Source organism: Gigantopelta aegis, chromosome 2, assembly GCF_016097555.1.
Source record: "Gigantopelta aegis isolate Gae_Host chromosome 2, Gae_host_genome, whole genome shotgun sequence".
NCBI classification, from domain to species: domain Eukaryota; kingdom Metazoa; phylum Mollusca; class Gastropoda; order Neomphalida; family Peltospiridae; genus Gigantopelta; species Gigantopelta aegis.
Genome location: NC_054700.1, coordinates 41,596,596 through 41,610,953, shown reverse-complemented (window position 1 = coordinate 41,610,953; position 14,358 = coordinate 41,596,596). Strand labels below are relative to the sequence as shown.

The window sequence follows — 14,358 nt, the reverse complement described above, 5'->3', positions numbered from 1 at the left end:
CTAATTGCAAAACTCACCATGCATATACATGTACTGTAGCTGTTTCTCGGATAATAGGCATTTACCAAATGGTCTCATCTTCCTTTTCTCTGTGTTTGTGTTACTAGTGGTGAACTGTAATTTTATTAAGGCTTCAGTTCTGCTAATAGTGCGGTGCAGTGCAGTGTGGTGCGGTGCAGTGTGGTGCGGTGCAGTGCAGTGTGGTGCAGTGCAGTGTGGTGCGGTGCAGTGCAGTGCAGTGTGGTGCGGTGCAGTGCAGTGCGGTGCGGTGCAGTGCAGTGTGGTGCGGTGCGGTGCAGTGTGGTGTGGTGCAGTGCAGTGTATGGTGTGGTACAGTGCAGTGTGGTGCGGTGCGGTGTGGTGTGGTGTGGTGTGGTGTGTGTGGTGCAGTGCAGTGTATGGTGTGGTACAGTGCAGTGTACAGTGTGGTGTGGTGTGGTGTGGTGTGGTGTGGTGTGGTGTGGTGTGGTATTGTGTGTGGTGTGGTATTGTTTTGTGTGTTGTGTTGTGTTGTGTTGCTGTTGCTTTTGTGTTTGCTTTTATCTGTTTATTTTGTATTTATTATTTTAATTTAAGATGCACAATTCTGTAAATGCATTTATAACAATACCTTTAACCCATTGTTTTGGTATACCACTGATATATTATGTGGATAAAAGTAAAATAAAATTGGTGGTTTTAAAACTATGCTAACTTTGACAGTTTTGTGATATCCCCTCAAGGACACTATCCGGAGTGCACAGTTTGTCCATCCAGGCCATATATTATGATTAGAGGTTGGTGAGAGAGAAGTCAATGTAGTGACCTTTCACCTTGAGCCATGCTCTTGGCTTACTGTAGGTTGGTGCTATAGTACTGGGATGTGAACACCTGGCTTACTGTAGGTTGGTGCTATAGTACTGGGATGTGAACACCTGGCTTACTGTAGGTTGGTGCTATAGTACTGGGATGTGAACACCTGGCTTACTGTAGGTTGGTGCTATAGTACTGGGATGTGAACACCTGGCTTACTGTAGGTTGGTGCTATAGTACTGGGATGTGAACACCTGGCTTATTGTAGGTTGGTGCTATAGTACTGGGATGTGAACACCTGGCTTACTGTAGGTTGGTGCTATAGTATTGGGATGTGAACACCTGGCTTACTGTAGGTTGGTGCTATAGTACTGGGATGTGAACACTTGGCTTACTGTAGGTTGGTGCTATAGTACTGGGATGTGAACACCTGGCTTACTGTAGGTTGGTGCTATAGTACTGGGATGTGAACACCTGGACTAGCTCTGGCACTCGCCAAATTTGCCAATTGAGAATTTCAAAAATAATGTAATAATTTATATTTTGTCAGAAAATAACGTTTTCTGCAATTTTTTTAAGTTTAGTAGATAATTTAGTGAAATGTTCTGCTAACCCAGAGCTAGCTCTAGAACAGTGTTATTATGATTCACAATTGCTAGTGATCAGGTGGTGGGATATGAACCCAGTACCCCCCAGTTTTAAAAATGATGGCTTAACCACTGCACCTTTAAGGCCAGTTGCTTCTTTGTGTGTCTTCAACCTCATCAACCTGAACAGTATTACCATGATCCACAATCACTGGTGATCAGGTGGTGGGATATGAACCCAGTACCCCCCAGTTTTAAACATGATGGCTTAACCACTGCACCTTTGAGGCCAGTTGTTTCTTTGTGTGTGTTCAACCTCATCAATCTGAACAGTGTTATCATGATCCACAATTGCTGGTGATCAGGTGGTGGGATTTGAACCCCAAACCTACCAGTTTAACCGCTTAACCGCTGCACCTTTGAGGCCAGTTCCTTCTTTGTGTGTCTTCGACCTCATCACTCTGGACACAATTACCGTGATCCATAACGACTGATGATCAGGTGTACAATATGCAGCCATTAAGCAGACAATCAACAAATGAAAACCGTATGAATGGAACTGTCTCCTAATGAAATGCGGTGGAAAGACTCCAGCTATCATTGGCAGCAAAGTGCCCTCATTTGCTATTATTTCTCCTGTCCTTTGTACAGCCTCCCAACAGGGATATTTGGACAATAAATGACCATGTTAATTACCAGTGGCTGACTGAAGGCCTTCAAGCTGTGAGTCTTGGCTTATTAGAAGTTGGCTTGGGTGACGGCTGATTGACAGGGTCTTGAAAGAATGGTCATATTCGAGGAATCTATGGAGGTCTTCTCCAAACACGACCCTTTGGCTCGCTGGGGGGAAATATTAATGAAAGATGGGATAGTGTGGCATTGCGTCCATACCGATGGAAGACAGCACAGTGATAAGGGGGATCCAAGAAGCTCGATTTATGAGATGCGAGCGGTTCTGTTATTAAAAGAGGAAACCAAAGGAATGTTGGTTTTGGTATGTTTGTGATCAGGAAAACATGCACACGTTGTTTAATCAGTTAATTAGAAATGAAAAAAAAAGAAGAGAGGAATATTTGTTTACTAACACCTCAGCATAGTGTTTAATTATAACTACAAAGAAAAATAATAATGTTTGTTTAATGAAATATCAGTATACATTGTTTTAGGGTGAGAAAGGGAGAGAGAAAGAAAGAGGGAGGGAGATGGAGAAAGAAATCAAGAAAGAAAGAAAGAAAGAGAGAGACACACACATAAAGAGATACAGAGAGATATAGAGAGATATAGAGAGGGTGAGACAAAGAGATATAGACATAAAAAGAGACAGAGCTAGCTAACTATATAGACAGAGAGAGAGAGAGAGAGAGAGAGAGAGAGAGAGAGAGAGAGAGAGAGAGAGAGAGAGAGAGAGAGAGAGAGAGAGAGAGAGAGAGAGAGAGAGAGAGAGAGAGAGAGAGAGAGACAGAGAGACAGAGAGAGAGACAGAGAGAGAGAGAGAGAGGGGGGGGGCGGACGGACAGACATGACAGAGAGACAGATAGATGGATAGATGGAAAGGAATCTCTTCTGCCACATATGCTCCTCCTCTGTAACAGAAGCAATGTCTCTTTTATAAGCACTTTTTCAGAGTGAAGAATTCACACACACGTGTACCACAGCCTTTGTGAGACATTTTTATCTAGCTTTGACTTACTATTCTGCATTTTCCATTGCCTGTTATATAGTCATTATGTTTTTTTATTTAACGACATGCTCAACACATTTTATTTACAGTTATATGGCGTCAGACATAAGGTTATGGACCACATAGATATAAAGAGAGGAAACCCGCTATCACCACTTCATGGGCTACTCTTTTTTTTATTAGCAGCAAGGGATCTTTTATATGCACCATCCCACAGACAGGATAGTACATGCCAAGGCATTTGTTACACCAGTTGTGGAGCACTGGTTGGAACAAGAAATAGCCCAGTGGGGCCACCGATGGGGATCGATCCTAAACTGACCGTGCATCAAGCGAGCACATTACCACTGGACTATGTCCCGCCCCCTGCCTGTTATATAATCATTACACTAATGCTGAAAATGGAAATATCTATACTACATGAGTACAACTGATACTTCTATCCATGCATCATCAAAATTTAATGTTTGTTTTGTTTAATAACACCACTAGAGCACATTGATTTATTTATCATCAGTTGTCGGATATTAAACATTTGGTAATTTGTGTGACACCCACTACATTTTTGCCATTAAAAGCACAGGATTTTTGGCATGCACTTTCCTACAGATGTGATAGCACATACCATGGCTTTTAATGAACCAGTCATGGGACACTGGTTGGAACAGAAAAACAAACCATCAGAGAATGGGTCCACTGAAAGAATTCGATCCTTCGACTTAATCCCTTAAAGTCGTAGACCCTAGCTACTTTCAACCCATGAAATGGACACCAAGTTTGAAAGGAAGGAAATCTTTTATTTAACGATGCACTCAACACATTCTATTTATGGTTATATGGCATCAGACATATGGTTAATGACCACACAGATATTGAGAGAGGAAACTGGCTGTCACCACTTCATGGGTTACTCTTTTTGATTAGCAGCAAGGGATCTTTTATATGCACCATTCCACAGACAGGGTAGTACATACCACAGCCTTTGATATACCAGTCATGGTGCACTGGCTGGAATGAGAAATAACCCAATGGGCCCACCGATGGGGATCGATCCCAGACTGATTGTGCATCGAGCGAGTGCTGTACCACTGGGCTACGTCCCACCTCTCTAAGTTTGGTTAATCTACAGACCTGTAACACATCTGTACCATACAATATGTTTACAAGCTACAGACCTGTAACACACCTGTACCATACAATATGTTTACAAGCTACAGACCTGTAACACCACTGTACCATACAATATCTTTACAAGCTACAGACCTGTAACACATCTGTACCATACAATATGTTTACAAGCTACAGACCTGTAACACATCTGTACCATACAATATGTTTACAAGCTACAGACCTGTAACACCACTGTACCATACAATATGTTTACAAGCTACAGACCTGTAACACATCTGTACCATACAATATGTTTACAAGCTACAGACCTGTAACACATCTGTACCATACAATATGTTTACAAGCTACAGACCTGTAACACATCTGTACCATACAATATGTTTACAAGCTACAGACCTGTAACACCACTGTACCATACAATATGTTTACAAGCTACAGACCTGTAACACATCTGTACCATACAATATGTTTACAAGCTACAGACCTGTAACACATCTGTACCATACAATAAGTTTACAAGCTACACACCTGTAACACATCTGTACCATACAATATGTTTACAAGCTACAGACCTGTAACACATCTGTACCATACAATATCTTTACAAGCTACAATAAAGTGAAACAGGAGTCTGTAACATTGAAACAGGGAAATACCCTTAAAAATAGTCTCCGTAACCGTTACTTCTCAGAGGTACGTGCATTTTTTTTAGAATATGAAAAATGCATTAATGGTATTACAAAGACCAGGATGACCAGAAACAGCTCAGATGTACAGAAATTAATATTCTAAATAATAAAATATAAGCAATTTCTGATTTCCTATAGTGAAAAATATGCCACAGTGTTTAAAAACTAGGGTCTGTTACTTTAAGACGAACACTCTACCCTCTGAACTAAATCTTAAAACCCCATGCATCATCATCAGTACAAGTCAATTCATGCATCTTTTGAAAAAATTAATTGATCTATTGAGAGCGGTACCTTTTCCTTCTTCGCGTTTCATTCACTACACCCAATACATCTTTAATCTTTGTTCTCGCAGTCAATAGCAGCATGGATGGATTTAAATGAAAATATTACCATAAAAAGCAGCTTGTTCCATTGGATGTAATATCATTTATAATAAATGGGACATTGTGTTGTATGTTGTGTTATTGAACGAAGTGACATCACACGCAAAAAATATAACACTAATTCCAATATACCCCAGAGTATACTACAAACAGAACCTGTACGGAGTTGAACTCATTACAAAAACAAAGTATGGACAAGCAAACCTGGCTTTAGCAGCCACCGAAAGGAAAAAACAAGTAAAGTTTGTTTTATTTAACGACGCCACTAAAGCACATCGATTTTTTATCTTATCATCGGCTATTGGACATCAAACATATGGTCATTCTGACACTGTTTTTTTTAATTAAGGAAACCCGCTATTGCCACATAGGCTACTCTTTTATGACAGGCAACAAGGGATCTTTTATTTGCGCTTCCCACAGGTAGGATAGCACAAACCAAGGCCTTTGTTGAACCAGATATGGATCGCTGGTCGGTGCAAGTGGTTTACACCTACCCATTGAACCTTGCGGAGCACTCACTCAGGGTTTGGAGTCGGTATCTGGATTAAAAATCTCATGCCTTGACTGGGATCCGAACCCAGTACCTACCAGCCTGTAGACCGATGGCCTAACCACGACGCCACCGAGGCCAGTTCCACTGAAAAGAAGTACATGTATCAAAAATACAGTTGGCTATTAACACAGGTCAGTTTGTATATGATGATTTGGGAGAATTTGGCTGTTTAATACAAGTCACTTTATATGACATCAGATGATTTGGGAGTATAAAAACATGGCCTCTAAACACAGGTGGTTGCTTGATACAAGTCAGTGTGTACTATATTAGATGGTTTAAGAGTATAAAAATGTGTCCTCTTAATACATGTGGCTGCTTAATACAGGTCAGTGCATATTATATTAGATGACTTTGGAGTATAAAAACATGGCCTCTAAACACAGGTGGTTGCTTAATACAAGTCAGTTTGTACTATATTAGATGGTTTAAGAGTATAAAAATGTGGCCTGTTAACACAGGTGGCTGCTTAATATAGGTGGCCACAAGAAAAGATTTGACTGTACTGTGTATACAGCCAAACCAGTATTACTTAAGCAACCACAAACGGGAACATAAAATATTATCTTTAATACAGGTGGGTGCATAAAACAGATCAGTAAATTTGTATTAGATGATTTTTAAGAATATGAAAAGTGGTCTCTTGAGACAGGTGGTGGGTTAGTCAAGGTGGTTGTTTGAGCATCTTTCTTTTTTTTCTTTATTATCGTGCTTATATCCATTTAAGGTTCAAGCACGTTGTCCTGGACACACCTCACCATTCTGGGCTGTTAGTACAGGGCAATGGATTAGTTGTTAATGGTTAGTATAGTTAGTGAGAGAGAAGTCAGTGCAGTGGCCATACACCTACCCACTAAGTCGATAACTCGCTTTGGGTGCATGGGAGCTGTTACCGGGATGTGAACCCAGTACCTATGAGCCTTAAGTCTGATGGTTTAAACACTACACCACTAAGGCCGGTTGTTTGAGAAGGTTACACTGAAGATTAATAAAATACTATAATGGTTGCTAGTCTTGGTAAAATATAATAATATATAATTACATAAATAAATTACATTAAGGACATGCATGTGTAACATTTTGTTCAGTGAACTGACATGATGAAAAATTAAATATAAACTATATCATAAAACTTATATACCACTGGGAGTCATATATATATATATACATTTATATGACTCCCAGTGGTATATGAGTTTTATGATATATAATATATATATAGCAAACAGAAAACTTCAATGAGTTATTGTGTTTTTAAAGTTCATTGTTGTAAACTATCCCTGAAATATCACCACTGGGAGCTTATTTCAGTTCATTTCAACTTATCTTCGTGCTTATATCCAATTAAGGTTCAAGTACGCTGTCCTGGGCACACACCTATCTGGGCTGTCTGTCCAGGACAGTGGGTTAGTTGTTAGTGGTTAGTGAGAGAGAAGAGAGTGTAGTGGTCTTACACCTACCCACCGAGTTGTTAAAAACATTTCTGGGTGGGAGCTGGTACTGGGCTGTGAACACTGTGCCTACCAGCCTTTTGTCTGATGGCTTAACCACGACACCACCAAGGCCAGTTGGGAGCTTAAAGTTGGTACTACAGTGAGACCTATTTAAACCGGATCATATTTATCTGGTTTAGACTGAATCCGGTGTTTACAGGGTCACATTTTAGGATTTAGAAAATTCAGGACCATGAAACATGGCCGTTATGTTCAGGGTCTGGTTTAAACAGGTTTCAATGTACAGTGAATCTTCTGAAAACCAGACCCTCTATAAACCAGAATTCCCTAAAAAACTTACATTTTTCACAGTCCTTTTTTAAAAATCAGTACAGAATTTAACCTCTCTAAACCAGATACCTCTTAAAACCAGACATTTTACTTGTCTCAAGGGTGTCCAGTTTAGAGGGGTTTCACTGTATATAAACAAAAGTAACACGGCAATGATGTACATGTATTAATTATGTCTCAGAAGTTGTTATTAATTGCAATATTTTACAACTAGGTGTCATGTGTGATATACAGTATAGAGGATATTTCATGTTTTTTGTCAAATATCATTTATATCTCACGTTGTGAAGTTTGCAATCATATCACATTCGTCGCACAAGCGCTACTCGTGAGATATGATTGCAAATATCACTCGAGATATAAATTATATTTGACAAAAAACATGAAATTTTTTATTTATTATATAACTTTTGGCAATTTACTTAATTTATTTTTAAAATGCCAGCAGCAAAATAGTTCCAGCTTTCTTACAGTGAAGATAACACTTTTTACAGTGACGATAACACATTTTAGAGTAAAATAGTGAAATTTTCACTCTAAAATGGGTTATGATCACTGAGTGACTGACAACACTTTTATTTCACTGATATTTTAAGATATTTCACTAAATATTATATAATAAATATAACTATTGGACTATTGTTAGCAGTAAGTTGTTGAATTCATTATTAAAAATTCACCCGAATAAAATACACTGGGTTTTATATTGGAAACAAAACACTGCTGAGGAAATTGTATCACTTAACAAAATACAAAATTGAAAAAATATAAATACATAAAACTAACTAACTAAATAAATAAAATTATAAATAGTAATAATCTGGTACCAGTGGGTATCATATTGTAGTATTACGACAAATTAACTAGCAAACTGCCATTCATTATTGAGTTGTTGAATTCATTGTGAAAAACATCAGACAATTGATATCAGTTACCAGACATGTTGAGTTATTCAATTCCCAACCAGTACTTCATGACTGGTGTATCAAAGTCTATGGTATGTGTTGTCCTGACCATGAGAAAGTATATGTAAAAATTACCTTGCTGCTTTGCAATAGAAATATCTTAAGATGTTGTTCTGTCTGTTGTAAAATGCATATAAAAGAATCCTTGCTGTGTTTTAATAGATATATCCTATGTGATTGTCTGTTGTAAAATACATACATGTATAAAAGAACTTGCTGTTTTTAAGAGAAATATCCAATGTTTTGTTCTGTCTGTAGTAAACTATGTATGAAAGAATCCTTGCTGTGTTTTAATTAAAAAAATATCTTATACTCTGTTCTGTCTGTACTAAAATACATATAAAAGAATCCTTGCTGTGTTTTAATAAAAATATCCCGTGTTGTTCAGCCTGTTGTAAAATACATATAAAAAAACTATTTCTACTCTCTTGCTGCTTTTTAATAGAAATATCCTATATGGTGTTCTATAGCTATTGTCAAATACATATAAAAGAATCCTTGCTGTGTTTTAATAGATATTTTCTATGTGGTTCTGTCTGTTGTAAAATACATATAAAAGAAGTATTTCTGCTTTTTAATAGTAATATCTTATATGCTGTTCTACATGTATTGTAAAATACATATAAAAGAACTCTTGTTGCTTTTTATCTGCTCTAAAATACATACACAAAAAACCTTCCTCTGATGACTATTAGTCAGAATTACCAAATGTTTGACATCCAATGTGCTCTAATGGTGTTGTTAAATAAAATAAACTTTATATATACATGTATTATGGCACTGTGTATAAAAATCATATAAACCAAGAGTGATAGTGACTAGCCTTTAGAAATGTTTAAGTTTTATAGACATTATAATAAAATACATCTCTATTTCGGAGTCTGCAGCAATAACCACATGTTAGACACCAAACATTGGTACTTTAAAATGTCATTAAACAAATGATTCCTTTGTTTCCTTAACTGACCAGGTTTTTGTGTTACTGAATGAATCAATAACTGAACCCCTGCGTGTGCTGTAACCTCACCGTGGTGCAGGGGTGTAACATTCTCTTTGAGAATGGCCAATACAGCACAAAATTGAAGTTTTGAGTAAAATTCAGTATCCGTAAAATTCTGTGATATTTGTGTTTTTGCACAGTTCTTTACACTGTTTTTGTTTAAGTCTTGAATTTTTATATTGATGTTGATCATCACTTTATTTATTTGCATTACCATAGTTTGACACCCAATAGCCGATGTATTGTTCGTGCTGGGATGTCGTTAAACATTCATTCATTCATTCATTCATTCATTCATTTCATTCATTCATTCATTCAATAACTAAAAAAAAGGAGAAAAAAGCTGCATATGTATAGAAGTCATTGTTGATATGAAAGGAAATAATTGTACCACAGGGAGTCATAAATTCATATATATACATTTTCTTTCAGCAAATTACTTAAATGTAAATGGGTTACTGTAACACCAAATTAATTATTGAAAAAGACACCAAAACATGATACTGTCAGGTGTCATATATATATCTAGGTTGGACCCAGCAAATATTTTAGTGGGTGGACCACAGGCTAATTAAGGACACATGAACCAATTCCTGAGAAGAGCACTTCAGTAAAAGTGTAAAAGTTTGACATTAGTGATGGAACTTATGCAGGGGGTCTAGACTGTGGAAAGTATGCTTTAAAAAATTTAATTTTGACCCTAAAATGCTCCTCTTCCACACATGCCAGGGGGTGTGGGGTGGGGGTGGGACAGATCCCCTAATCCCCACTTTGTTTCCATCCTTGCATATTAAAACATGCATATACCACAACACACAATACACGATGCTATAGTATCGTGTATTGTGTGTTGCGATATATGTATGTCAAACTTTACACACAATATATTGTGAGTATTGTTTGACATATACCACAAAACAGAACTATGATAGGGTGGGACATAGCCCAGTGGTAAAGCGCTCACTTGATGTGCGGTCGGTTTGAGATCGATCCCCATTGGTGGGGCCCATGCATTGGGCCAATTCTCATTCCAGCCAGTGCACCATGACTAGTATATCAAAGGTTGTGGTATGTGCTATCCTGTCTATGGGATCATGCATATAAACGATACCTTGCTAGTAATAGAAAAATGTAGTGGGTTTCCTCTTTAAAACTATAATATTATGTCAAAATTACCAAGGAAGTAAATGTTTTATTTAACGACGCACTCAATACATTTAATTTACTGTTATATGGCATCAGACATATGGTTAAGGACCAAACAGATATTGAGAGAGGAAACCTGCTGTCGCCACTTCATGGGCTACTTTTTTTCGATTAGCAATAAGGGATCTTTTATATGCACCATCCCACAGGCAGGATAGTACATATCACAGCCTTTGTTACACCAGTGGTGATGCACTGGCTGGAACAAGAAATAGCCCATCGACGGGGATCGATCCCAGACCGACTGCACATCAAGCGAATACTTTACCACTGGGCTATGTCCCACCCCCCCACCCCACCCCTGGTCAAAATTACCAAATGTATCATTCCAACAACTGATGATTAATTAATCAATGTGCTCTAGTGGAGTTGTTAAACAAAACAAACTTTAACTTTTGTAATGTTGTTCTATGCACATATATATGTGCATTCAGCAATAGCCGATGACTAATTAATCAATGTGCTCTAGTGGTGTCGTTAAACAAAACAAACTTTAACTTTTGTAATGTTGTTCTATGCACATATATATGTGCATTCAGCAATAGCCGATGACTAATCAATCAATTTGCTCTAGTGGTGTCGTTAAACAAAACAAACTTTAACTGTTGTGTGTTATGTTTGACATACATACACATTGTATACACCACAGAGGAACATGTGCTAGGTTCTGTCAGTACAAGCATTGCATGCAACCAGCTCTGTGAGAAACTAATTACTGGAGAGAGTCTGTCTCTCTCTTCCTACTGCCTGGTGTTTGCTTGGGGAGTTGTGCTAGCGCGTTTAGTTATCATCGGCTGTACGCGCTGACTGCTACTGCTCTCCCAATCGCTGGAGTGGCCACGCGGGTAAAAATCCAGCAGGCGGTTTGTGAAGTAACCACCACACTGTGGTCAAAACTGTCAGTGCCACCGCATGGGGTCTGTAGTTGTCAGTCGGAACATGTGGTTGTGAAGATAGTCTCAAGACATTCTTTTGGAGAAGTGTGTGTATGTGTGTGTCGATCAGTAGATGACCGGTATGTATTGTTAGCATATGCAGTTAGAGGTGTTTAGATAATATTATTGTAACTGGTGTTTGAATGCTGGTTCTGTAAATTCCATTGAATAATTTGAAATGCCTTTGTAATAATACTGGTATGTATAATATATATATATATATATATATATATATATATATATATATATATATATATATATATATATATATATATATATATATATATATATATATATATAAATATATTAATAAATGTAGAATTTTTTAATGTAAATAATTAAAAATAAATATGATTATCATTGGTATAGTTATAACAAAATTTAAACAAAGACTGATTTTTATTTATTTCGGTTTATACATGTATTGCATTGCTGTTTATTAATATATATCATGTTAATTTAATCTTAAAAATAGTTTTTATAATTTTAAATTGATGCTATCATTAGTTTGATATTTATATATCATTGTATAAAAAGATGTTTCATAAGTAAATTAAAAAAAGCAAAACACAGAAATACAATCTCAGTTTTTATCATGTTAATGCTAGAATTGTTGAACATTGAAGTAACATAAATGAAGTTAACATTCCGTTTGTTAAAAATTTGTAATATTCATATAGATGTATTTTTAATAATAAAAATCAATATTTGCTAAATCAGACAATTCCCATTTGTTGCTAGTACTATTGTTATAATTTGTTGAATGCGGTAGGCTAAGATTAACCCAAATAAACTGTCAAGGGAAATAAATTAATAATAATCACATTTTTTTATTTTTCATCGCAAGACTGGTTAATTAAATTAATATTTGATTGAAATTATAGAAATAATATTGCTTTATAATTTAAAATATAGTTTTTATCTACCGTACTAAAATATTTTTAAAATTTAAAAAAGGGTAGAATTTATGATCTTCCTGTTCTATATATGGCAAAAATATTTTAATTACAACATTATTTTGTGGAACATGTATATAGTACTCCAGGGCCCAATTTTACGAAGAAAAAAAAAATCGGTTTGTTTAACGACACCACTAGAGCACATTGATTTATTAATCATTGGCTATTGGATGTCAAACATATGGTCATTTTGACACAGTTATAGAGAGAAAACCCGCTACATTTTTCCATTAGTAGCAAGGGATATTGTATATGCACCAACCCACAGATCCAGTTTTATGAAGTGATCTTAGCACTAACATCACCTTAAGTTTATAGCTACCTTATGGACTTAAGGTGATCTTAGCACAACCATCACCTTAAGTGTATAGCTACCTTATGGACTTAAGGTGATCTTAGCACAACCATCACCTTAAGTGTATAGCTACCTTATGGACTTAAGGTGATCTTAGCACTAAGATTTCTGCGTTAAACAGGGCCAAGGCCCCTCAGAACAATATCTGAAGTGGGGGGGGGGGGGGCACAAGCTTTAGAAGAGGGGGATGGGGCCACAATTTCTAGGGGGGGGGGCACAAGCTAAATTTTTTAATTCATTTATACATAGAGTAGGACAAAAAACAACAACATTTTCATCTTTAAGTTGGGTGAGACCAGGGCTCCCACCCCATCCCCCCCATGCCTGTACTATTGCACACATAAAACAACTCAAAACAATGTAATATGCACAGTCATCAAAGAATTAAAAATTTCAAATTATAATGAAACTATTTTCCAAAGAAAATCTTTGACATGTAAGTGTATAAACATATTACTTCTGACAACGTTCATTAATGTCTATACATGGTAAATGGCAGACCAGAGGTATGGTGTAATCAACGTCCAATCTGCGACAATAGTATTTCCTAGCAAGTGCACAAGGCCGTGAAATTAGAATAGATGAGTATTGACCCTGGGGTCAATAATCATTTTATAAATTTTTTCCCAATGACCTCGTTTTTCCCTTTTTATCCCATGATTTATTGATGATTATGTGCTCATACCAGTCTGGAAGAGAACTTAGCTAATAAGCTTTTTACAATACAAGGGAGTAGGGTGTGGTTTGAGTTAAAGTTTGTTTTGTTTAATGACACCACTAGAGCACATTGATTTCTTAATCATATCGGCTATTTGATATCAAACATTTGGTAATTCTGACATAGTTTTAGAGAGGAAACCTGCTACATTTTTTCTGTTAGTAGCAAGGAATTTTTTATATGCACCATTCCATTTCTTAGTCATCAGCTATTTCATGTCAAACATTTGGTAATTCTGACATAGTTGTAGAGAGGAAACCTGCTACATTTTTTCTGTTATTGCACCATTCCACAGACAGGATAACACATATCACAGCCTTTGATATACTGGTCGTGATGCACTGGCTAGAACGAGAAATAACCCAATGGGCCCACCGATGGGGATTGATCCTAGACCGACCGCACATCAAGCAAGCTGTTAACCACTGGGCTACGTCCTGCCCTACTAGTCTCGAAGTGAACTTAGCTAATAATCTTTTTTGGTGTGGTTTTAGTGGAACAGAGTCAACATTTATGGACTTTGGTCTAAAATGTTATTGGAGAAGAAACCTGCTTTAGTTGCACATAATTATTAAACTACCACTTTCATTTTAATAGTGACAGTATAATCTACT

At 36.8% G+C, this 14,358-nt stretch overlaps 1 protein-coding gene across 1 annotated transcript in view; it reads left to right on the top strand.

The window, feature by feature from the left end:
- Positions 1-11,681: 11,681 nt before the first annotated feature.
- The window catches only part of LOC121378371, a 74,525-nt gene continuing 71,848 nt past the window's right edge, over positions 11,682-14,358 (top strand). The window contains exon 1 of the mRNA XM_041506514.1: positions 11,682-11,792. The gene's annotated coding sequence lies outside the window, so the exon portion shown is untranslated. The remainder of the gene's footprint in view (positions 11,793-14,358) is intronic.